At 38.8% G+C, this 26908-nt stretch overlaps 1 long non-coding RNA gene across 1 annotated transcript; it reads right to left on the bottom strand.

Moving 5' to 3' along the window:
• Positions 1 to 9893: 9893 nt before the first annotated feature.
• LOC126425039 (uncharacterized) lies at positions 9894 to 21241 on the bottom strand. The gene is made up of 4 exons (XR_007576253.1): positions 17241 to 21241; positions 15858 to 16136; positions 13081 to 13310; positions 9894 to 10340 (listed from the first exon to the last, which is right to left on the bottom strand). It is a non-coding gene; the product is annotated as an uncharacterized LOC126425039 (long non-coding RNA).
• Positions 21242 to 26908: the final 5667 nt, after the last annotated feature.

Raw genomic sequence — 26908 nt, 5'->3', positions numbered from 1 at the left:
ACATTATTTGCCATACCTAGGACTTTCAAAATTCTCAACTCAAAATACATTCAGCCTTATCACCTGACACACACACACACACACACACACACACACACACACACACACACACACACACACTAACACACTTAAAATTCCATCGCAACGACAACTGCTGATGTATCACTGAGGGGTTACACCTTTGAGTTGAGCTACCCTCTGACAAATCTACAAAAGATGTCAATCAGTATATGAACGGAGCTGACATCCACAACTAGTGCCTCTTGGTTAATCATTAGATCTAACACAACAAAAATCTAACTGCCATTACTATGCAGCACAATTCTCCAAATACTGTGATAACAAAACACAATCTCTATCAAAGACCACTTTCTCTGAAACAAAATCACTAAGTACAATTACCAAGTATCCATCCAATTTGGTTCGGTCCTACGCTGGATTGGTTGGCAGCTCAGCCCATGCTATTCCACACAATCGGTTCCCGTCGTTCTCACACGGCATCTCACCGAGAGAAACAATTGTCTCTCCAAGTTATAGTCATTTAATTCTCACAACAAGAGAGAGTCTTCTGTGGGCTCTTTCTTCTCACATCTAGTCACAAACGATGCTTTCACCTCAACAACTTATCAGCTCAATTCAACAGCAGAAACAAGTTCCATGTATTTCGATCCTCCTCAGGTTATTTTGTAATATGTGGCTCGCACCCACTTTCTGTTCAGCTCCATGTGCAATCCCATCATTACTGAAAGGAGTAATTGATTGATCAACTGTTGCACATACTGGCCAACAGGCAAGGCATTAAGTTGACAGCACATTTGCTGTCATGTATTCATATTATCATTTAAACAAATGAACAACCAAATATTTTCTCACTATTATCCATAGAAGCATACACATTTTCTGATAACATTCCTACACTTTTCTAGTACAGTCATCAGCATGGTGTAACACAGCAATTGTCTTCCGTATTAAAACAATAATGACATCACTGTAAATAGGACCAACTATCCAAAAATTAGCAAGACACGCACGTACCTCGAAACTTCAACCTGTCACTCTGACACTGTCACATTCAAATTTACCCTCCACAAACTTTGCATAACTTCAAATACAACATGCACAATTAAATTTCAATCTCCCTGTCATTCCATAAATATCTTTAGGACTAAACTTTTGTATTCAAACACTATTCCTTACCTCATCAACATTTCCTTTTGGTACTTCAATGTGCAGCAACTATTCTCCACTGTAAGTCTGCCTTCAGCATATGCTAATGATAACGCACTGCTTTGCTTCTTCACCGCATAAAAAATAGTAAATGGACCCGGCTCAAGAAAATATGACTTCCCAACAAGCTTCAAAAACTCTTAGCTCTGCTCTCTCAAATTTGTCCAACGCATCACTGCATGAAAAAATCACTGTCTTAATCCGCTATCGGTGAAATCGATAATATTCACTAGCATCGATCATCCTGTCAAAGCAAGACACGTATCACCAAGGCATGTTATATGTAAAACAAATGTTTCAAGCATTGCTATAATAACAACACACTGTACTCTAAACTGCCACTTATTTACAACTGCAAATGACAGTTACTAATTCTTCTCAAGAATTTCAAACACTCACCATATACCTAATTAACACACATATCCCGTGTCTTAAGTAAACTATGTCATTTTTCATAGTAGCTCTCTTCCCCCACCTAGTACTCAACTATTCATGAACACACAAAATACTGAACTCTGAGAGAACAACGCTATTCTCCACTAACTCTGTGCCACTTCTCACTGTATAAAGATGCAATGCCCTGTGCTTAAGATAGTACACTCAACTGCAAATAATCACACTAAACAGATCTGACTATATGAAAAGTACAAATTTAACAATAGCTAAGGACAACTAATAATGATCCTTCACAATTTACTTAGCTCTTACACTAGTCAACGAATTCGACAAGCAAACTGCAAACATATTCACAAACCTTTACTTCCAATGGGAGCTGACGCCAGTAGATACATAGCTTCCCAACACATTGCAATTTGTGAGTCAACCTTCTATACAATTCCAATGCACAGTAATTGCAGTATCACTTGAATATATTCAGCCAGACGTCTTCTAGAAAACTTCCATTTCAAGTCTCGCTCTAGTGCCACATGGCGTTTTCACATTCAATTATGGGATTGCGTTCATTTGTCTATATCGATATACACTGAAAATAGCTGCAATGAACATGTAAGACCCATTACGTTAGTAGCACACTGAGAAAATCTTCTCACATGGCCACCAGTTTAGTCTGCTCACTCAAAAAGTACATACTCACTAACCTTCTGTGCAACAGCACTGTAGTCTGTCAGCTAATGTCATACAAATTCCAAGTGCCAGCTTGCAGACAATGTCATGACATTCAAGAGCTTGGGATTACCAGCAACTTAATCTCATTGCCATTCCACTAACACTTGCCAAATGAAATCTCCAAAACTCAACAGGATATCTCTCTTTTGTTCAAAACTCATTTCCAAGCATTCATGACATAACTTCTTTCAAATCTCTGTCCAATAATCTGTGTTCTCAAACAAAGCATTGTATGTCTTTTTCTGGAAGAGGATATCAATACACAAGCAAAACTAACACAAATTAGCCTGCATCAAGAAAACAACCACTGTCCCTGTGTGAGATGTTTCATGCATCAGGAGGCAACCTGTATTCATACTGTTCTTCCACTCGTGCCTCTAACACACGGTGCAAAGTTACTTGTGTTCTTCTTCTAACTGGTCTGATGTTTCAATGCCTTCAGTACAGCATCACTTTTGTATTTCTTCAAATGTCCATTCACACTTCTACCATCAAGGAGCAACATCAAACGTCTTCTTCACATTTCCACAGTAGAGATTCACTTTCCACCTGTTGTCAGACAGTTGTTTACCATGCTGCCATTTGCAAGTTCTTTCCAACAGCTAATGATGCAGGTGCACTCCATCAGACATGAACGTTATTCTCACAACACAGACTCATTCACGAAAAAATATCTGTTACTTGTAGTTATCACACGAGTAGCAGCAAACACATTAACAAAGCGTATTAAAGAACTTGCCTAAACAAAGAAAACAGAAGAAACCTTCACACTCGCCATTCTATCACGTACTGATCCTTAAATCAACCAAAAATCCACAAAAATTACACAGCAAAAATCCAAGAAGTAATGCAAACACACATTATTTGCCATACCTAGGATTTTCAAAATTCTCAACTCAAAATACATTCAGCCTTATCACCTGACACACACACACACACACACACACACACACACACACACACACACACACACACACTCACTCTAACACACTTAAAATTCCATCGCAACGACAACTGCTGATGTATCACTGAGGGGTTACACCTTTGAGTTGAGCTACCCTCTGACAAATCTACAAAAGATGTCAATCAGTATATGAACGGAGCTGACATCCACAACTAGTGCCTCTTGGTTAATCATTAGATCTAACACAACAAAAATCTAACTGCCATTACTATGCAGCACAATTCTCCAAATACTGTGATAACAAAACACAATCTCTATCAAAGACCACTTTCTCTGAAACAAAATCACTAAGTACAATTACCAAGTATCCATCCAATTTGGTTCGGTCCTACGCTGGATTGGTTGGCAGCTCAGCCCATGCTATTCCACACAATCGGCTCCTGTCGTTCTCACACGGCATCTCACCGAGAGAAACAATTGTCTCTCCAAGTTATAGTCATTTAATTCTCACAACAAGAGAGAGTCTTCTGTGGGCTCTTTCTTCTCACATCTAGTCACAAACGATGCTTTCACCTCAACAACTTATCAGCTCAATTCAACAGCAGAAACAAGTTCCATGTATTTCGATCCTCCTCAGGTTATTTTGTAATATGTGGCTCGCACCCACTTTCTGTTCAGCTCCATGTGCAATCCCATCATTACTGAAAGGAGTAATTGATTGATCAACAGTTGCACATACTGGCCAACAGGCAAGGCATTAAGTTGACAGCACATTTGCTGTCATGTATTCATATTATCATTTAAACAAATGAACGACCAAATATTTTCTCACTATTATCCATAGAAGCATACACATTTTCTGATAACATTCCTACACTTTTCTAGTACAGTCATTAGCACGGTGTAACACAGCAATTGTCTTCCGTATTAAAACAATAATCACATCACTGTAAATAGGACCAACTATCCAAAAATTAGCAAGACACGCACGTACCTCGATACTTCAACCTGTCACTCTGACACTTTCACATTCAAATTGACCCTCCACAAACTTTGCATAACTTCAAATACAACATGCACATTTAAATTTCAATCTCCCTCTCATTCCTTAAATATCTTTAGGACTAAACTTTTGTATTCAAACACTATTCCTTACCTCATCAACATTTCCTTTTGGTACTTCAATGTGCAGCAACTATTCTCCACTGCAAGTTTGCCTTCAGCATATGCTAATGATAACGCACTGCTTTGCTTCTTCACCGCATAAAAAATAGTAAATGGACCCGGCTCAAGAAAAGCACCAAACTATGAAATACGACTTCCAACAAGCTTCAAAAACTTAGCTCTGCTCTCTCAAATTTCTCCAACGCATCACTGCATGAAAACCTCACTGTCTTAATCCGCTATCGGTGAAATCGATAATATTCACTAGCATCGATCATCCTGTCAAAGCAAGACACGTATCACCAAGGCATGTTATATGTAAAACAAATGTTTCAAGCATTGCTATAATAACAACACACTGTACTCTAAACTGCCACTTCTGAAAATGACAGTTACTAATTCTTCTTAAGAATTTCAAACACTCATCATATACCTAATTAACACACATATCCCGTGTCTTAAGTAAACTATGTCATTTTTCATAGTAGCTCTCTTCCCCCACCTAGTACTCAACTATTCATGAACACACAAAATACTGAACTCTGAGAGAACAACGCTATTCTCCACTAACTCTGTGCCACTTCTCACTGTATAAAGATGCAATGCCCTGTGCTTAAGATAGTACACCCAACTGCAAATAATCACACTAAACAGATCTGACTATATGAAAAGTACAAATTTAACAATAGCTAAGGACAACTAATAGTGATCCTTCACAATTTACTTAGCTCTTACACTAGTCAACGAATTCGACAAGCAAACTGCAAACATATTCACAAACCTTTACTTCCAATGGGAGCTGACGCCAGTAGATACATAGCTTCCCAACACATTGCAATTTGTGAGTCAACCTTCTATACAATTCCAATGCACAGTAATTGTAGTATCACTTGAATATAATCAGCCAGACGTCTTCTAGAAAACTTCCATTTCAAGTCTCGCTCTAGTGCCACATGGCGTTTTCACATTCAATTATGGGATTGCGTTCATTTGTCTATATCGATATACACTGAAAATAGCTGCAATGAACATGTAAGACCCATTACGTTAGTAGCACACTGAGAAAATCTTCTCACATGGCCACCAGTTTAGTCTGCTCACTCAAAAAGTACATACTCACTAACCTTCTGTGCAACAGCACTGTAGTCTGTCAGCGAATGTCATACAAATTCCAAGTGCCAGCTTGCAGACAATGTCATGACATTCAAGAGCTTGGGATTACCAGCAACTTAATCTAATTGCCATTCCACTAACACTTGCCAAATGAAATCTCCACAACTCAACAGGATATATCTCTTTTGTTCAAAACTCATTTCCAAGCATTCATGACATAACTTCTTTCAAATCTCTGTCCAATAATCTGTGTTCTCAAACAAAGCATTGTATGTCTTTTTCTGGAAGAGGATATCAATACACAAGCAAAACTAACACAAATTAGCCTGCATCAAGAAAACAACCACTGTCCCTGTGTGAGATGTTTCATGCATCAGGAGGCAACCTGTATTCATGCTGTTCTTCCACTTGTGCCTCTAACACACGGTGCAAAGTTACTTGTGTTCTTCTTCTAACTGGTCTGATGTTTCAATGCCTTCAGTACAGCATCACTTTTGTATTTCTTCAAATGTCCATTCACACTTCTACCATCAAGGAGCATCATCAAACGTCTTCTTCACATTTCCACAGTAGAGATTCACTTTCCACCTGTTGTCAGACAGTTGTTTACCATGCTGCCATTTGCAAGTTCTTTCCAACAGCTAATGATGCAGGTGCACTCCATCAGACATGAACATTATTCTCACAACACAGACTCACTCACGAAAAAATATCCGTTACTTTTAGTTATCACACGAGTAGCAGCAAACACATTAACAATGCGTATTAAAGAACTTGCCTAAACAAAGAAAACAGAAGAAACCTTCACACTCGCCATTCTATCACGTACTGATCCTTAAATCAACCAAAAATCCACAAAAATTACACAGCAAAAATCCAAGAAGTAATGCAAACACACATTATTTGCCATACCTAGGACATTCAAAAATCTCAACTCAAAATACATTCAGCCTTATCACCTGACACACACACACACACACACACACACACACACACACACACACTCTAACACACTTAAAATTCCATCGCAACGACAACTGCTGATGTATCACTGAGGGGTTACACCTTTGAGTTGAGCTACCCTCTGACAAATCTACAAAAGATGTCAATCAGTATATGAACGGAGCTGACATCCACAACTAGTGCCTCTTGGTTAATCACTAGATCTAACACAACAAAAATCTAACTGCCATTACTATGCAGCACAATTCTCCAAATACTGTGATAACAAAACACAATCTCTATCAAAGACCACTTTCTCTGAAACAAAATCACTAAGTACAATTACCAAGTATCCATCCAATTTGGTTCGGTCCTACGCTGGATTGGTTGGCAGCTCAGCCCATGCTATTCCACACAATCGGTTCCCGTCGTTCTCACACGGCATCTCACCGAGAGAAACAATTGTCTCTCCAAGTTATAGTCATTTAATTCTCACAACAAGAGAGAGTCTTCTGTGGGCTCTTTCTTCTCACATCTAGTCACAAACGATGCTTTCACCTCAACAACTTATCAGCTCAATTCAACAGCAGAAACAAGTTCCATGTATTTCGATCCTCCTCAGGTTATTTTGTAATATGTGGCTCGCACCCACTTTCTGTTCAGCTCCATGTGCAATCCCATCATTACTGAAAGGAGTAATTGATTGATCAACAGTTGCACATACTGGCCAACAGGCAAGGCATTAAGTTGACAGCACATTTGCTGTCATGTATTCATATTATCATTTAAACAAATGAACAACCAAATATTTTCTCACTATTATCCATAGAAGCATACACATTTCTGATAACATTCCTACACTTTTCTAGTACAGTCATCAGCATGGTGTAACACAGCAATTGTCTTCCGTATTAAAACAATAATGACATCACTGTAAATAGGACCAACTATCCAAAAATTAGCAAGACACACACGTACCTCGAAACTTCAACCTGTCACTCTGACACTGTCACATTCAAATTTACCCTCCACAAACTTTGCATAACTTCAAATACAACATGCACAATTAAATTTCAATCTCCCTCTCATTCCATAAATAACTTTAGGACTAAACTTTTGTATTAAAACACTATTCCTTACCTCATCAACATTTCCTTTTGGTACTTCAATGTGCAGCAACTATTCTCCACTGTAAGTCTGCCTTCAGCATATGCTAATGATAACGCACTGCTTTGCTTCTTCACCGCATAAAAAATAGTAAATGGACCCGGCTCAAGAAAAGCACCAAACTATGAAATATGACTTCCCAACAAGCTTCAAAAACTCTTAGCTCTGCTCTCTCAAATTTCTCCAACGCATCACTGCATGAAAACCTCACTGTCTTAATCCGCTATCGGTGAAATCGTTAATATTCACTAGCATCGATCATCCTGTCAAAGCAAGACACGTATCACCAAGGCATGTTATATGTAAAACAAATGTTTCAAGCATTGCTATAATAACAACACACTGTACTCTAAACTGCCACTTATTTACAACTGCAAATGACAGTTACTAATTCTTCTCAAGAATTTCAAACACTCACCATATACCTAATTAACACACATATCCCGTGTCTTAAGTAAACTATGTCATTTTTCATAGTAGCTTTCTTCCCCCACCTAGTACTCAACTATTCATGAACACACAAAATACTGAACTCTGAGAGAACAACGCTATTCTCCACTAACTCTGTGCCACTTCTCACTGTATAAAGATGCAACGCCCTGAGCTTAAGATAGTACACCCAACTGCAAATAATCACACTAAACAGATCTGACTATATGAAAAGTACAAATTTAACAATAGCTAAGGACAACTAATAGTGATCCTTCACAATTTACTTAGCTCTTACACTAGTCAACGAATTCGACAAGCAAACTGCAAACATATTCACAAACCTTTACTTCCAATGGGAGCTGACGCCAGTAGATACGTAGCTTCCCAACACATTGCAATTTGTGAGTCAACCTTCTATACAATTCCGATGCACAGTAATTGTAGTATCACTTGAATATATTCAGCCAGACGTCTTCTACAAAACTTCCATTTCAAGTCTCGCTCTAGTGCCACATGGCGTTTTCACATTCAATTATGGGATTGTGTTCATTTGTCTATATCGATATACACTGAAAATAGCTGCAATGAACATGTAAGACCCATTACGTTAGTAGCACACTGAGAAAATCTTCTCACATGGCCACCAGTTTAGTCTGCTCACTCAAAAAGTACATACTCACTAACCTTCTGCGCAACAGCACTGTAGTCTGTCAGCTAATGTCATACAAATTCCAAGTGCCAGCTTGCAGACAATGTCATGACATTCAAGAGCTTGGGATTACCAGCAACTTAATCTCATTGCCATTCCACTAACACTTGCCAAATGAAATCTCCAAAACTCAACAGGATATATCTCTTTTGTTCAAAACTCATTTCCAAGCATTCATGACATAACTTCTTTCAAATCTCTGTCCAATAATCTGTGTTCTCAAACAAAGCATTGTATGTCTTTTTCTGGAAGAGGATATCAATACACAAGCAAAACTAACACAAATTAGCCTGCATCAAGAAAACAACCACTGTCCCTGTGTGAGATGTTTCATGCATCAGGAGGCAACCTGTATTCATACTGTTCTTCCACTTGTGCCTCTAACACACGGTGCAAAGTTACTCGTGTTCTTCTTCTAACTGGTCTGATGTTTCAATGCCTTCAGTACAGCATCACTTTTGTATTTCTTCAAATGTCCATTCACACTTCTACCATCAAGGAGCAACATCAAACGTCTTCTTCACATTTCCACAGTAGAGATTCACTTTCCACCTGTTGTCAGACAGTTGTTTACCATGCTGCCATTTGCAAGTTCTTTCCAACAGCTAATGATGCAGGTGCACTCCATCAGACATAAACGTTATTCTCACAACACAGACTCACTCACGAAAAAATATCCGTTACTTTTAGTTATCACACGAGTAGCAGCAAACACATTAACAATGCGTATTAAAGAACTTGCCTAAACAAAGAAAACAGAAGAAACCTTCACACTCGCCATTCTATCACGTACTGATGATTAAATCAACCAAAAATCCACAAAAATTACACAGCAAAAATCCAAGAAGTAATGCAAACACACATTATTTGCCATACCTAGGACTTTCAAAATTCTCAACTCAAAATACATTCAGACTTATCACCTGACACACACACACACACACACACACACACACACACACACACACTAACACACTTAAAATTCCATCGCAACGACAACTGCTGATGTATCACTGAGGGGTTACACCTTTGAGTTGAGCTACCCTCTGACAAATCTACAAAAGATGTCAATCAGTATATGAACGGAGCTGACATCCACAACTAGTGCCTCTTGGTTAATCATTAGATCTAACACAACAAAAATCTAACTGCCATTACTATGCAGCACAATCTCTATCAAAGACCACTTTCTCTGAAACAAAATCACTAAGTACAATTACCAAGTATCCATCCAATTTTGTTCGGTCCTACGCTGGATTGGTTGGCAGCTCAGCCCATGCTATTCCGCATAATCGGTTCCCGTCATTCTCACACGGCATCTCACTGAGAGAAACAATTGTCTCTCCAAGTTATAGTCATTTAAGTCTCACAACAAGAGAGAGTCTTCTGTGGGCTCTTTCTTCTCACATCTAGTCACAAACGATGCTTTCACCTCAACAACTTATCAGCTCAATCCAACAGCAGAAACAAGTTCCATGTATTTCGATCCTCCTCAGGTTATTTTGTAATATGTGGCTCGCACCCACTTTCTGTTCAGCTCCATGTGCAATCCCATTACTGAAAGGAGTAATTGATTGATCAACAGTTGCACATACTGGCCAACAGGCAAGGCTTAATGATTAGGTCTAATGTAACATAACTGTAACTGCCATCACTATGCATTATTCTCCAAATACCGTAATAGCAAAACTATCACTATCACAGACAATTTTCTCTGAAACAATATAAGTGTTTTCAGTTACCAAGTATCGGTGCTAACTGGTTTGGTCGTACACTGCATTTGTTGGCAGCTCAGCTCATGTTGTTAAACAGAATTAATTGCTGTCGTCGTCATGCTGCCAGCTCACTGAGCGAAACAACTGTGTATCAGATTTATAAATAAGTGGCACAACAGGGGATAGTGTTACGATGGTAAGTCCTTCCCACACTGAATTGCCGACAATGCTTTAACCTCAATTTATCAGTTCAGTTTCTTTGCAGACCTAAGTTTGGTCTAATGTTCGGTTCTCGTCAATTTTCTTGTAATAAGTGGTTCTCAGCCACTTTCCGTTGATCTCAATGTGCAATTGCGTCATTGGTTAAAGGGAAATTTAACTGATAATCAGTCGCACATACCGGCCGTCAGACCCCTCTATTAATTAGTCAGTAGATGTGTCTTATTTGTATTATCTACGTAAGTTAACAGAATAAAAACTTGCTTGCAAACATGAACAGAAGCAAAAAATATTTCTGACATTTTCTAGGAAGCAACTTGTACCTATCATTTACCAACTCTTCTCCCTCCACACCTTTGAATGGTTCTGTGACAGTGTCATTGTTTTATTTATAGATTTATTTGCTATCACTATGTAACTTCACAGCTCCCTTCTCTTTTCTGCAATTGTGTTTAATTTTGCAGGGGGGGGGGGGGGGGGGGGGGGAGTAGATTGTGTTTGTTTTCTTCCTTCTCTAGTTGCAGCAAAGTAATCAATGCCGTGCAGTTATCCAAATAATCTTTGTTTGATCTGCTAATTTATCCTGCACTGTCACAACAGACATAAGTGAGTTTTATCAAGAGCTCCACAAGCAATAAAAATTTTCAATCTATTAATGTATTTCAGCTGTTACTCCACTCTGTTCCTGTATTATCACTAGATATACTGTACTAAGCTTTTGCTGTCTAGAATTTTTCTATTACCTCATGAGGGATAATCACCACTCACAGCGTACCTGCTTCCAATTCTATTTAGTTGCTTTACAGAAGAAACATTTGTAACAATGCATATCGAACCTGCAGATAGGGAGGGAGGGGGACCTACATGTCATATTTTAATTTGTTCTTCAGGGCATCCGTGGACCTAGTACATACTGAAATCACTGCCAAAATTCTGAAGCACACCACTACAGACCGATTTACAAAGTAACTTGTTTTCAGCAGCAGTGGAAACATTTGTAGCCATTTTCTGTATTGGCTCCACACAAATGTAACAGTTCCACTGCTGCAAAGCATGTGGTACTGTGTTACACTCCACTTTCGCGATGTGCCACGATGCTTTGACCTAGGGCACTACAGTAACACTGCAGCAGAGAGAGAGAGAGAGAGAGAGAGAGAGAGAGAGAGAGAGAGAGAGAGAGAGAGAGAGTTTTTTTGTTTGTTTGTTTGTTGCTTCAAGTAAAGAGCCAATGATATTCACTCCCTGTCCAAGGTAATACTTGATGCTGTCGTTACAATGGAGGGTATACAAGCTCAATGAGTTGAGATTGTGCACCAAACCAAATAACTGTACATCCATGTCAACAATGGACAATACCTCTACTTACCTGTTTTTAATATAAAAACATCTGCTGCTGTCCTTGTGCGATAGCTCGTGTTTGAATTATTAGATACAGACTATTATACAACTGTGACAAATTCATGAAGTTTCTTTGTATTAAAATTATGAAGCATCATTTTGATGGAATGCAGTTTACACAATATGAATCTATACTGAATACAATGCTACTTAATGAATGTCTCCTAAAAGGTGCCTACTGCATTATTCTTTTACCTAAGAATCTGAAAAGTTGTGATAATGTTCTTGTGAGATCAAAATACAATTTTAATTACTTTTATTGATATATTTAAGTGCATGTATGCAATTCATATTGCGATTTGTTTTATTCTTCTTGCAGATGACACCTATTTGTTAGTTTAATAATCACAATGCTAATTTATTTTGTTGGAGAAACATTGTCAGTACAGTCTGTAGGATTGCACCCTGTGTACCCAGAACTGGTTAACTGCAAATCACTTTGTATTCTTCAAATATGGGAGCCCTGTTTCATCAAAATGTTTAGCTGTGCAAGAATTACCAAGTCTGTCTACATCCACATACAGGCACAACAGTGCTGTGAATATTATTACCAACTTGACAACTTCATTCCAATGCCCCAGCAGTGAAAGCTATGTATAAGATCAATCTTTGATTTCTATTACACTTCTACCCATTAAATAATAAAATCTACATTTTTGCATTAGAAACATTAATTATGGAGACATGACTGCCCCTGTATTGTAAAGAATAGCCAAATCTTGGCAATTCAGTTACAAACCAAATTTATTCATGATGCTATACTTTAGAATAAGTGAACAATAGCAGTATATGCCACTGAAAGTGTGAGTATGGGAAATTGTCACGCACGTCTATGTTAACTTAGAAACTTTCCTCAGCTTTTCAATTTTGTATGCAGTCCAATGATTTGCAGTCTTACAATTCCCCGACTAAAATACAAATGTTTTTGTAAATGGGATTACTTCAGAAGTGTGTTAGATACCTACCTTTTGTGGATCAGCTGTAGCAGCAATTGTTGCATAAAACTGGATTTCTTGCTTGTTCAGTCAACATTATTACTGCTTTTTACAAGTATATCATACATGTCTTTCTGCAGAAGATCAAGTCTTCTGTTTGCTAGCCGCATTGTTCTTAAAACTTTTCAGTAAAAATATGCTGGGTACAAGATTCACAAGTTCTCTGTTGTGTAATTTACCATTTCATATCTTGCTCAGTTCTGAGGAAACCAAAGAAGGCATATATTTATTGCCAATTTTATGGTGCAATATGTGCTCTCAATACTGAAAAAACCATGTTATAAATCAATACAAATGATAATATTCATACTCATGTCTTCTTATAATGCTGTTGCCACTGCGTCTCACAAATAACCAGGAGTCACAACTGTGTCTGTAATGTAAACTTTTTAGGATGAGATGTAAGCTGACTCAATCTAACTGCGCTACAAGTTAAATGCACACACTTCATTTCAACACATTTTCTTTTCTTGCTGTCACGAACACTACATAACTGCCGAATTAAATGACTATTTTTATCAACTCACCTACTTCTGTGGTTAAATCCCTATAGCTTGTGTTACAAGTTATTATCCATTACTGCTTGTTAATGACAACTGTAAAGTTTGCCCTGCAGAACTAGTTTTATTACATGTATTAGGCTAACTGCCCAATGACAAGACTGACAATTTTACTGTCTTTCTTAGCCTTGGCTCACAATATGACCAGTGTCAACTTCTAGTCCATATCAGACCTTAATACCTAATATAGGAACTCAGCAGGTGAATGTAACAGGAGGAGCTCTGGAAGCCCAATCAGTTGATAAGTTAGCAATTGAAATCTGAAGACCAAAGAATTCAAAACCAGTCAATTACAAGTTATGCTTTCTGCCCTTGAGCAGAACTTCGTTAATGGAGTTGTAGCTATGAGCACGAGCACTTTTAGACCAGTAGATTGAGCAGTTTCACAAACAGGATGGATAAAAAGGCAACTAATATAACCGGCATTGTTTAAATGCTCAGTAAGTACCAAACACTGCTATAATTATTCAACAACACATCTTTCAAAATATAAGTTGTGGCGTTGATAGGCTGTATCGACCACGATTAACACCATATTTGGACTCTTATTGCTCTGCCGAGCGTCCATGTTAGCTTTTAGTTCTGTTGTGTATCTCAAGCTGTGTACATATTTATGAAAAACTACAAAATATATCTATGTGAAATTTAATGGGGATAGTTATTGCATTTGACTAATATTCGCATCTCGTTCTCATACACTCAAATGGGAAGACAACATTTAAAGTTACATTATTAACTATTTAAATGGTAACTGCATAGCTCTTCTGATGGTGCAATAATTTTAAAAACATGTTTTCATTACCACAGAATTATGCTGTGTTGAAATGCAATGTTAAATTTCCAAAAGCCAATCAGATTGTACTGATAATTTTGAGTTACTGAATTGTCCACTTACATAGAACCGTAAGTTTCCAGAACTTTACAAAGTTTACATATTTTTGCCTTACTGCAGCATTCCAATTTTAGGGAACAAGCCTGACATATCCAGCTATCCAAATATCTACTGTGCTATGCTCTACAAAATCAAAGCTGCAAGCTTACTCACCTTACCATGTAGTCAATGTGATAACTGAAGCCGGCCAGAGTGGCCGTGCAGTTCTAGGCGCTACAGTCTGGAGCCGAGCGACCGCTATGGTCGCAGGTTCGAATCCTGCCTCAGGCATGGATGTGTGTGATGTCCTTAGGTTAGTTAGGTTTAATTAGTTTTAAGTTCTAGACGACTAATGACCTCAGAAGTTAAGTCGCATAGTGCTCAGAGCCATTTCTTTTGATAATGGAACAAAAGACAGAGTTAGCACAAGCTTGCTAACTGCAAAATATTATGCACTCTTATGTCGTGTGAATCCTGCATTAAACTGATGTACAATGTTCTGCAGGTTTCACAAACTAAAGCAGATTTAAGGAAAGAAAATTAGATATCAAAATGAGTTGCTTTGTATTATAGAAAATACTTTCATAAATTGTTCAACACTTAAGTGTTGCCTTACTTTAAGAAGTTGACGTTCTCTCCTGAACTGCGAAAGGAGTCAATGTAGTGTGAACAAATTGCGATGTTAATTTCATCTGGGTGAGCGGTAAGTACACAGTAAGGAGAAGCCTTGTTCCAAATGAATTTTCAGTTTGGTTTGTTCAAGTATTCAACAAAATTACCACCTATAATCCATTCATCATAAGATTAAACCTGATATAAACAATGTACTACGTATTCTTCCACATTTGCTGGATCGGATTTCCTTTTCATGTGGGACTGCAGCCAAGCTGTTTTGAGTACTGTCAAGTATAATAAGGGTAAGTTTTGTGCAATGCATCACACGCACATTGATTTAGTAATGATATGGGACAACAGCTTTACCAGCGCATTTAATTTTGACAACACTGACCGGTCAGCTGCCTGCAGTGGCACGGCCAGTTACAGATCACCCATAAAGATATGATCAGAGGAGCAATACAACTTCAAATGTCATTAACTTTTAAGCAGGATGAAATATACTGCAAATATCCCACAATATGCTCCTTACAAGACTAGATGAAACTGCAACACTTCAGCTAACACACTATAGTACTCAAAAACAAGAATGATGAAAATTCCTGAATTAACCTTGCGATAATTTTTCTGCATAAGCTGTGTATAACATAGGAGTATTGAAGGATTTCTCCGTATAGTGAAATACTGAAGATATTACTTACAGTCAGTCATCTGGTGATCTCTTAGCTCCTTCCTTATCCGAAAACATTTCAATTCTGGAAATGTCACTTGCTACGTTGATAATGAGCCTATCAACAACAGAATCCACAAAGCCAGCCATGTGAAGCATTCTCTCTTCTTTTACGAGAAGCCATTCTATATCCTGTCAGCGTGAAAAAGCTGTGTGCATTAGTTCCAGTACGTCTAGCATGATAATAGTCTTGTTACTTCGTGGGCCAAATCCCACAGCTAGGCTGCAGATCACTTCTGTTGACTTCATACTGTAATGACACAGTAGCAAATGTAAAAATGCATCATTTTGATCATGTGCACAATGCTGTGAAAACGATCGTCTTTCATGTTTCCACAATACATATCTACTACCTCTATGGTAGTAAACAATGGACATAGTCCAAATAAAGAGGATTTGGATTTTCATTTTTTCTTTAAAAAATGAAGTTATGTTTTCTTAAACAACTTTTATGGACAGTCTTTCATGAAAGATTGATAATTAAGAATTTGTATTTGAAATGGAAACAGGAATTTTACATCCCATATGTAATCAGAAACAAGGAGACGTGCATTATTCATAATAAATAACAAGATATAATTATTTCAGATTGAATGAGAGGAAAAATAGAATGATTCTGGGGATATCTGAACCAATGCATGAATAACCACATTTGGTTCACATACCATTATGCTACTGACTGTGCTACATGTACAGTGTGGTTTTAGTTTATCAACTGCAGTGTATACTTCGTTGGAGATACTTCAAAGCCAACTACCTCAGTAAATTTATGAGCCTATTTCTTGGCACTTTTGAACTGTGTTCCACTACGCAACAGAAAGCAGCCTCTGCCAATTTCATATTGCGCATTAACAGCGCAATAATCAGAGCACAACACTGCAGAGGCTGTTATTACACTATTTTTGAAGTAAAAACTACGTAGCTACAGTGTGATTAAGAAAAACGTTAATGGCTGTTAATACATTTGATATCTTAAAGTTTCATTTAACATAACCTAGTAATAAGATACCTGATACATAAGTAGGACCTACTTCAAAGAGTAACACGATGTACACGTGCCACCACTTCCGACCAATGATCGTGTTTGATTACATCGGGTTTATTCTTATGATGAACCTATTACAGCAATATATCACTACATATAGTGTCAGCTTACACTATCACTAGCTTCATTGCAAGTTTACAGCAACAACATTTGTCTGGCAAGTTTTTCTCAGAATAAAGGAAACAAGAGTTAACAATAACTTAACGGGCCCTCAGTCACCATTAGCAACCACACACCTCCAGGCACTCTTGTTCACTGCAGAACCCTAAAGAAATATATAAAGAATGAACTGATAAAAGCAGTACTTACAAGAAATGCTATGCTGGACTTCCCAGATCGGTGTTAAATTTTGGAAATGACCTTACTCTGTCTGCTGTTAGTCAAACTGTACTCCACTCTCAGACCAAAATTTTAATTAAGTAAAAATCATTCTACAAAGTCAACTTGAGACATACTATGGCAAGTTATTTCATTAGACTTGGGTATAAAACGCACATCTGGAGCACCACTGCCATAGAATTCTGGAAATAAAAGAAAGATTGCTCAAGGGAAGTAAATTTCTATCGCCAGACTACTGTGCCACCATATGGTTACAGAGCAAGCAAAGGTAGTGAAAGTCGTAAGTAACAAAGTTATTTCTAGTACCCGTTTTAATTATACCTGTCGGGTCTACCATCAAAAGCAACATTTTTAGACGAAGAATGCAAAAATTGCACACCCTGGGAAAAAAATTTGCCTGGGAACGTTACTTCTGTTTTAATGTCCAAGAAACCTTTGGTATTGACGTCGCGTCCTCACTTGAGTGCCAAGGTAAATGTACTAACTGGATTCACATTTTATTATAAGTGTTACACTGCTGCACTTCCCTTCTCACAATTCAATTAAGAAACATTACTATTAATGTCATACCCCATTCCCTTACCAATGCACGAAGCCTTGGAACCATATCCGACTACTCACCCCACCCTCTTTCTGAGTCTAGCATATGTCTCCCTTGCGCTGAGCTCACAACTTTGGCGATACCCAGAGCTTCTTGAAAATTACCCTGTAACTTTGCAGTTACGTTTCAATTTGACACTAGAAAATACATGCTTACTACTCAGTAAATTTCCAGAAAGCCTTTATTACCTCAAATTTTAATCCAAATAAAAGGCACAAACAAGAATATACACTACACCCTCCTTTTGCAAATACCCATCAGCCAAGTATAACTGGCACTAATGTCAATATTGATACTTGAGATTTCCACACTAGAATGCTAATGAGAAACTGGCACTTACCCTCTTCAACAACATGCTTCATATAATGATTCACAGTATATGATGCACTAGCCAATGACATTGGGCACTTCATGGACAGCTGTATAACAAACCTGTCGTGTTCTTGACTAATCTTAGTGCAGGAATTCAATTTATTGGAAATCTGATTAGGTGCAACCACACCACAAGTATGGCTTTTTCCAAAACAAATATGAAATTCCATTTCCATAACTGCAGCTATCATGATGAACTTGACTGCTTAATCTGCAAGCTATTTTAACACATCCTGAAATGTCAATGTTTATCATCTGTATACCAAGCATTCAATGGTGTTTCCATTAAAATGCTCATAGTTCCAAGAAATCTTGTAAAAGTTGGGCCTACATTTAAAGTATTTATGTTTAAGAACTTTTATAACAGTCATGTCAATGTTCAGTAGCTGCCACTTGTCTGCAAGGACAAGAAAACTAAATCTATGTGCAGAATACCTGGCAACGTTGAAAATATGAAACACTGGTATCATCTCATTGTTCTTCAGTTTTTAACTGCAGACTTCCAATGTTGACAAGCACAACTCAAAGCTATTTTTCTTTTACTATCAACGAAGTTGTTTCACCGTGAATCAGGAGTGCTGGAATCTAGATTAATAACAACATTAAATTCTCTACATATCACAGTCATTTTCTTCTGAGTAATTTTACTTAAAGTAGGGTAAGGATAAGGCACTTAGCTAATATTCACAAAACCTTTACTTGCTATCACTTTGTGGAAGTCTTTATTTAATAAAGTTCTACAATATTACATGTAATTATTTTACTGAGTAAGAACTGTCACGAATCCCGAAACAAACCCAATCCTTTTACACTGTCTCTGCTTCCAGTTTTCTTGCACAGCCTTGCAACTGAAAAGAGAAAACATTCTCTTAGTACTTTACAGTCAATGCAGCTATTAACAGAGAAAAGATCACTTTTAAAATAATTTACTACTGTTGTCGGTTGGAGTGCTTAATTACAGACTAATTTGTATTAGCCTACCAAATCGAAATGCCAGATCACAGCCACCTTCGAGAACTTTTAACTTTTACTTCCTCATTGTTAGTTTGGTTTGTTTAAGAAAACAAAACTTCTTTTCTACAGCAATTTTTTAAAACTAGAAACTAGCTTCCAGCTACAAAACAAACTGTATTGACGGCTACAATACAACTGATGCCGCCATCGTCACTAAACCTTGGCAGTGGCGACATGACTCAGCAGCCTACACCCAACTAAATAAAATAGTTTAGCTAATCGGTTGTATGTCTGCATATGTTAATGGGGCAATTAGTGCCCGATATCCACGATGATCTAGTTCATTCAGGCATTCGCTCACACAAAATCGGTTCCATAGAGAAAATAATGATAATTTCCACAAACATACTATTTCTCCAACATTCTACCACACAATGAGGATTCAGTACATTTCACAACATCCACGGGGCCACACTACAGAGTCCCATTGTCTGTTAAGGGCATGAACAAGTTTTCCAGTTTAAGACAATAGGATACTTAAATTTCCTTGCAACTACTTTTGGAGCAGACCGATACAAGCTTACCGGATTTGACGCCATATTGGCCAATTGCCGCAATATAACATTAGTAGTTGAAAGGATACGAAAATATGCTCTGGCTCATGAGAGTTTCAATGCACTAGTTGCTGTTGGTAAACTAAACAGCTAATTTCTAGGCGTGTCTGAAAAATTAGGTCGATAATCCAGTACAACCGAAAATCCTGCTGCTCACGTCTGTGTGTCTTCGGGATTGACAGCATTGTGAATAACTTATCCAGTCGTTGGCAAAAATATCGAGCCATGCTGTCTACAGCCGGCCATAACTGCTAAAGGGTTGCTGGGACAATTTTATTCACGTACTGATCTCTCCACTGAGATGTTCGATGTGGGTTCCTGTCACGTGGTCCAACTCGCCCAATCATTCGCACGAATCGTCCACCGAATGTAAAAAAAAATTGAGCACAAAGTGTTGCCCTGATTAAACAATTACAGAAAAACCGTTTGACATGATTTACATTTGATGCGGTTATTAGCCCCTTCCAATTCACCGATCACGTAACTTTTCATCCAAGAAATCACGCACTGGGCGATATATGAGTACTCCATCTTGCTGGAAAATTATCCATGGTTGATATTCTTCTGTGTGGGAATGAACTATTGCAAAACGTCGAAGTAACTGTTAGCGGTAATTGATATTTCCCCGAAGAAAAACGGTCCAAAAACCTTGTTATGCATGAGGCAGCGTTCACTTTTAAGCTGTAACTACAGTAGAATGTTGAGACTCCGAACCTCATATACGGACATTATGCCTATTTACCATCCCACTAACATGAAAGGTTGATTCACCGGTAAAGCATATTTAAATAAACGTTAGGGCCATCAATCTGTTGAGGATTTCAGTTGCAAATTAGCAACATATCAGAAAATCATTCGGTTGCAAGGCTTACACGATTTGCACTTTGTAAGCATGCAACCTACACCTTTGATGAATCTTTGAAGTTCACGTGATCCTGCTAGACAAGTTAATTTAGAGGGACTCCGTTGAAACTATTGCCGAACACTACGAACTGTTGAAGGTGATCTTCGACGCTGTCTGTTTCGTTAAACGTTGCACACCTTCGGTTTATTGATTTAACGTCAGGAAGGCTGCGTCCTTAATAAGCCCGAAATTTACGTTGAATACTGATGGCCGATTAAGTTTCGTGAAACCAAAGCACACATTGCGCTTTCTTCTGCTTCGACGCCATTTCACCAGCAACTAACGTGACCTAACTGACCGCGTCGGTGATTGAGCACTAGCTGCATGTATTGATCAAAACAACTAGTAACACTAACCGATCTAAGGGCATCAAATGTAACTAATTATGTCAAACGGTTATAATTTTTTATAAACAAGGCAAAACTTTGTACTCACCCTGTATATCATTACCTTTCATCGTTGTTAGGAACTTTTAAGCTCATCAGGGAATCACCTCCACCACAGCACCCACGTATTACGAACAGCAACTTACCTCTTCACACTGTTCACGGATGAAGCATCAGTTGCACTATGGCACGGTTAGCTACTGTTCACGCATATAAGTTCTCTACAACAGGACTTCGCACGAAGTATTCTTCCGCGTAACGTTAATATAGTCCCGTCAAAAAAGATGTCAAACAAATTATCTAAATAGGAATTTAAGCATATGGCATAAATTATACCCACTACTTGTACTATTTCAATTAACCGTATCCAATCAATTCATTTCTGACATAAATTAGTCAAATCAATAATTGCTAGAAATTTCGTTAACTAGTGACGTTTTATTTGCTCGCTCACTGTATTCTGCCGCCTCATGAAAAAAAAATAGATCCCATTAAATTTCTTTATTATTCTGTAAATCACGTGTAGACCCATCTAATTTTCTACTTGACGCTATTTCCGTGTACGAAATATTCCTTGATTTGACGTACTCCTTATTTTTCGTATTAGCTGAGTTTTTTGGAATGTAGGAACGTTATACGAAATGCGCATGAATACTGCTGCCCTGCATGACACAGGATCCTGCATATTCAGAGAAATTGGCAATTACGGAATTTCGTTATCCACTAATGCTGCTCTATACCACCCTGGATTCAGCACATTCAGAGAAATGGGCAATTACGTAATTTGAATTTCGTTCTCGAGAACTAAAAATAAAGCATACACATCCGAGAATACAACAGACCACGCGCTTTCCCTTTTTTTCAGTAGTCAACTTGGCGTATGTGCGTCCCGTTATGTAGTTAAAACATGTGTAGCTACAGCTACATCAACATCTATAATTTGCAAACTACTGTGAAGTGCACGGCAGAGGGTGAGAGCGGGAAGAATGTTTGGTTGAATGCCTATGTGCGTGCTGTAACGAATCTAATCTTGTGCTCACGATATAGAGGCTTCTATTGCATTCGTAGGGTCATCAGTTAAAGCTGGTCATAAAACTTCGTAAGCAGGCTTCCTTCGGGTTGTTTACGTCTAGAGTCTGCTAGTTTAGGTTCTTCTCTGTGACTAAAAACGGTTCATAACCCGATTCGATTCGTGCTGCCCCTCCCAATGTACATTCATTATCCCCTATTAGACCTATTTGGTATGTGCCCTAAACTCGTGATCAGTATTCCAGAATGAGTCGCCCTAGTGATTTACAAGTTATCTCCTTTGAAGGCCGATTGCATTTCCCCAGTATTCTACCAATAGACTGACGCCTATTAGATGTTTTACCGACAACTGAGCCAATGTGATAATTCCATTTCATATCCCTGCATAGTGTTACACCGAAGTATTAATATGAACTGGCCGATTCAAGCTGCGACTGACACGGTCGTAGGATACTACGTTTTTCCGTTTTGTGAAGTGCACAATTTTACAACTGAACGTTTAAAGCAAGTTACCAATCTTCACACCATTCTGACATCTTATCAAGATCTGACTGAATACACTCAAAAAAAGACCTACCGCTTTCCGTCCCATTCGGATACATCCTTCGTGATGTATCCGAATGGGACGGAAAGCGGTAGGTCTGATATACATATGTCACAAACAAATGATTACAGTCTCAGAAAAATTGGATAATTCTTTCACGAACAAGTGCTTCACAAATTAGGCAAGCCAATAATGCGTTGGTCTATGTCTGGCCCTTGTAAAAGCAGTTATTTGCCGTAACATTGATAAGATGCCGCCCCCCCCCCCCCCCCCCCCCCCCGAGGGATAATGCGCACAATTCTGCCCAATTGGAGTGTTAGTTCATCGCTCCAAACGTTCTCAGTTGGGGAGAGATTCCAGCGAACTTGTCGGCCGAGGTAGGGTTTGGCAAGCACGAAGACGAGCAGCAGAAACTTGCCATGTATGGACGAGCGTTATCTTGCTGAAATGTAACCCCAGGTTAGCTTGCCATGGAGGACACCACAAAAGTGCCTAGAATATCCTCCATATACCACCATGCTGTAAGGATGCCGTGGACTATAAACTAAAGAGGTCCTGATATGAAATGAAATGGTACTCTAGACCATCAGTCTTGGTTGTCAGGCTGTATGGTGGGCGACAGTCAGAATGGTATCTGAGGCCAGGGTTTCGATTACCTCTCGTCGTGCCCTGAAATAAGAAATGCCCTGCCCACTATCCTTGCCACCCCTCCTACCATGGTATTCTGTCGTCCACCGAACCTACACAATATACTCGTCCATCCTTACACAACCCCTGTTCCTAAGCCCTTACCTCATGGCTCATACCCCTGTAATAGACCTAGATGCAGGACCTGTTCCATACATCCTCCTACCACCACCTACTCCAGTCCGGTCACTAACATCACCTATCCCATCGAGGCAGGGCTACCTGTGAAACCAGTCATTTGTTTTACAAGCTAAGCTGCAACCACTGTGCTGCATTCTATGTAGGCATGACAACCAACAAGCTGTCTGTCCGCATTAACGGCCACCGACAAACTGTGGCCAAAAAACAAGTGGACCATCCTGTTGCTGAACATGCTGCCAAACATGATATCCCTCATCTAAATGACTGCTTCACAGCCTGTGCCATGTGGATCCTTCCCACCAACACCAGATTTTCTGAATTGCGCACGTGGGAACTTTCCCTGCAATACATCCTACATTCCCAACCTTCGTCAGTCACTGTCCTCACCCATCCAGCCCCCTCCCTGTTCCCATTCCAGCACTACACAGCCTTCATTTCACGACCACACCCAGTCATTTAATTTATTTTTATTTCTCTCCTTTCTGCTACTTACCCTGTCCTCCCACTGCACCTTCTCTCCTGCCCTCCTTCTAAACTGCAACACTTCACTGTCCGCCACTCCCACCATACTACCCCTCCCCCTCCCTGCCCCAGACTCCTCCTTACCCCCACCCAGTCGCCACTTCCATCGTGCACTGGTGCTGCTGCTTGCAGTGTGGTTTCAGCTCTCTGAGACTGCAGATGTGTGTGTGTGTGTGTGTGTGTGTGGGTGGGTGTTTTTTTGTTGTGCCTATCGCGACTCAGCATCTCCGCTATATGGTGAGTAGCAACTTTCCTTCTCTGGTATTGTTACATTCCATCCTGGATTTTCCATTAGGTGAAACAGCATTATTGTCTATTCACTTAGGTCATTATTGAAGAATTCTCCATTGGAGTATAATGTATACTCTTTTAGGTCCTGTGCAATTTTTCTTTTGAATGGTTCTGGTGGCAGAGGATGTACACAGGCAACACACAATATCCTGTTACAGAGCTTGCTGTACAGCGTGACAGTCACGATCTCGGTGCCTGTTTCACCAGACGCGCCATCTGGATTCTTCCCCCAGACACTAGTTTCTCAAAACTCCGCAGGTGGGAAGTAGCACTACAACATGTCCTTGGTTCTCACCACCCACCTGGCTTTAATTTACATTAATTCCTTCCATCTCAGCATTTCTTCACAGTAATTACTCCTTTCTTCACTCCATTCTAGTTTTCTACATCTGACTTGTCTATTTTTCACTGTCCCCCCTCCCACCTCTGTTACATACAATGTACTTAGCTTTCCATTCTTATTAACTCGTGCATGATGTTTAAGCAGTAATCTGTGTCTTGCACATTACCCTGTCTTCCACCTTCAAGATTTCAGGTTTTCTAATCTCGTCTGGTGCAGTCCCCAGCAATCCATCTTTCCTTTTCATCATGTGTGGTAGTCTCTCCTTACCTGGGGTTCTGGGTGACTTTTCTGAACTATACCCCTTTCCCTACACCTCTCTGGTCCTTTTCCTTCAGCCGTCTTCCTTTCCCTTCAACTCTTCTGCCAGGAGAAGGTGTCATTGGTTCCGAAAGCTTGTAAAAGTTAAATCCTTTTGTGTGTGTGTTCCCCTGCCGCCACTTGGTGAGTAGGTTTTTTTAGCTATCCAGTTACATTATGTTATCAATATTTTCTGAGATGTTTGAGTCACTTATGTATACCTAATTAAGTAGCTGTTCTGAGTCACACAACCTTCAGAGTACAGTCAGCTTGGATTTTGACAAGACAGAAATACCACCGCAGTTGTTTTAGAAATTATTGACCAAACATTAACAGCCTTTGAAAAAAGGAATATGGTGTAACTTGTCTCGTACAGTCCAAGAAAAGCATTCAACTGCATTCACTTTAACATTCAAATCTAGAATTTTATGGAGTTCGTAATCCAGTCTGGCAGTAATAGATTTTTTTATTGGCAATAGAATACAGTTTATCACAGTTAAAAGTAAACACTCACCTGTAGCAGTAGTTAGTATTGGTGTTCTATAGGGCTCAGTCTTTTGTCGGTGACTTACTTCATCACATAAACTGTACTGTCATATGCTACGCTGATGACACAACTGTCCTCAGTTCACATTACAACATCTCAGATTTGGATAGTAGTACACAGGAATTACTCAAATCTCCCCTCCACTGGGTCTCATTAAATAAATTACATTGTAATCCAGAGTGAACACAATAGCTTCTTCAAGTTTGTTCAAAGCCATAGAAAACAAATCTGTAAAGCTGTTAGGAATGCATACTGATTCCAAGGTTAAATGAGAAGAACATGTAAGTCAGATGTGCTAAAGGATTTCAAGAGTCTCCTATCTCCTTTGGAAACTTAAAGACATGTTTAGTATGTACTATCTTAGAGTAATGTGCTTTGAATTCTTTGAGTCAGATATTACTTATGATGATCGCATTTGGGAACACACCTCTTACATTACCAAAATTTGCTAGGGAAAAAATTCGTGTCTATAACACTAAAAAGAAGGCAGGTTATGACATTCAAGGTACAGGCCAACAAAAACTGGTAACACACACAAAGTGAATTAGTTTAAAAATCTTCAACAAACCATCACAAACTGCTCGAGCCATGTCAGTAAAAATTTTTAAAGAAACACTGTTCAACTGGTTATCAGACAACCCGTTTTACTGAAAGAAAGAGTTTTATGATCTGAGTAGTGCTGAGATCAGTTTGTAAAATGAACTATACTCACTATTTATTCTGCTTACATAGGCCTATCAATTAACAAATGTAATAGTTATTAGCATGCATGCATGAACATGACTGTTGTTGTGCATCATTTATATTAATTTATTAATGGTATTTAATCAGTGTAGTCGCTATTACAATATATGGTATTTCACATTTAGTTACTCGAATGTTAACAATGTTCACAAAGTTAGTAACTGTAAGCACTGTATTCACTGTTTCAGTATATTTTGCATTTGGTTGGTTTGTATGTTAATTGTATTCACAAAGTTAATAAGTGTAATGTGTGTTTGAAACTACATTCATTTTCTTAATATTTATGGCATTTACAAATTACTTGTATATTAATTCTACCTGTTCACTGTATATATTGTCAGAAATTTTTATTGTGATGGAAATGGAAATGAGCGGTTGGCGTCATTGGCCGGGAGGCCCCTCGCGGGGCAGGTCCGGCCGCCATATCGCAGGTCTTATTACATTCGGCGCCACATTGGGCGACCTGCACGCCGGATGGGGATGAAATGATGATGAACACAACACAACACCCAGTCCTTGAGCGGAGAAAATCTCCGACCCAGCCGGGAATCGAACCCGGGCCCAGAGGACGGCAATCCGTCACGCTGACCACTCAGCTACTGGGGCGGACTTTATTGTGATGTACACCACAGACAAAGCCTATTTCATCTTGATCATATGAT

Source organism: Schistocerca serialis, chromosome 10, assembly GCF_023864345.2.
Source record: "Schistocerca serialis cubense isolate TAMUIC-IGC-003099 chromosome 10, iqSchSeri2.2, whole genome shotgun sequence".
NCBI lineage: Eukaryota > Metazoa > Arthropoda > Insecta > Orthoptera > Acrididae > Schistocerca > Schistocerca serialis.
This window is presented reverse-complemented; position numbering and strand designations above follow the sequence as displayed.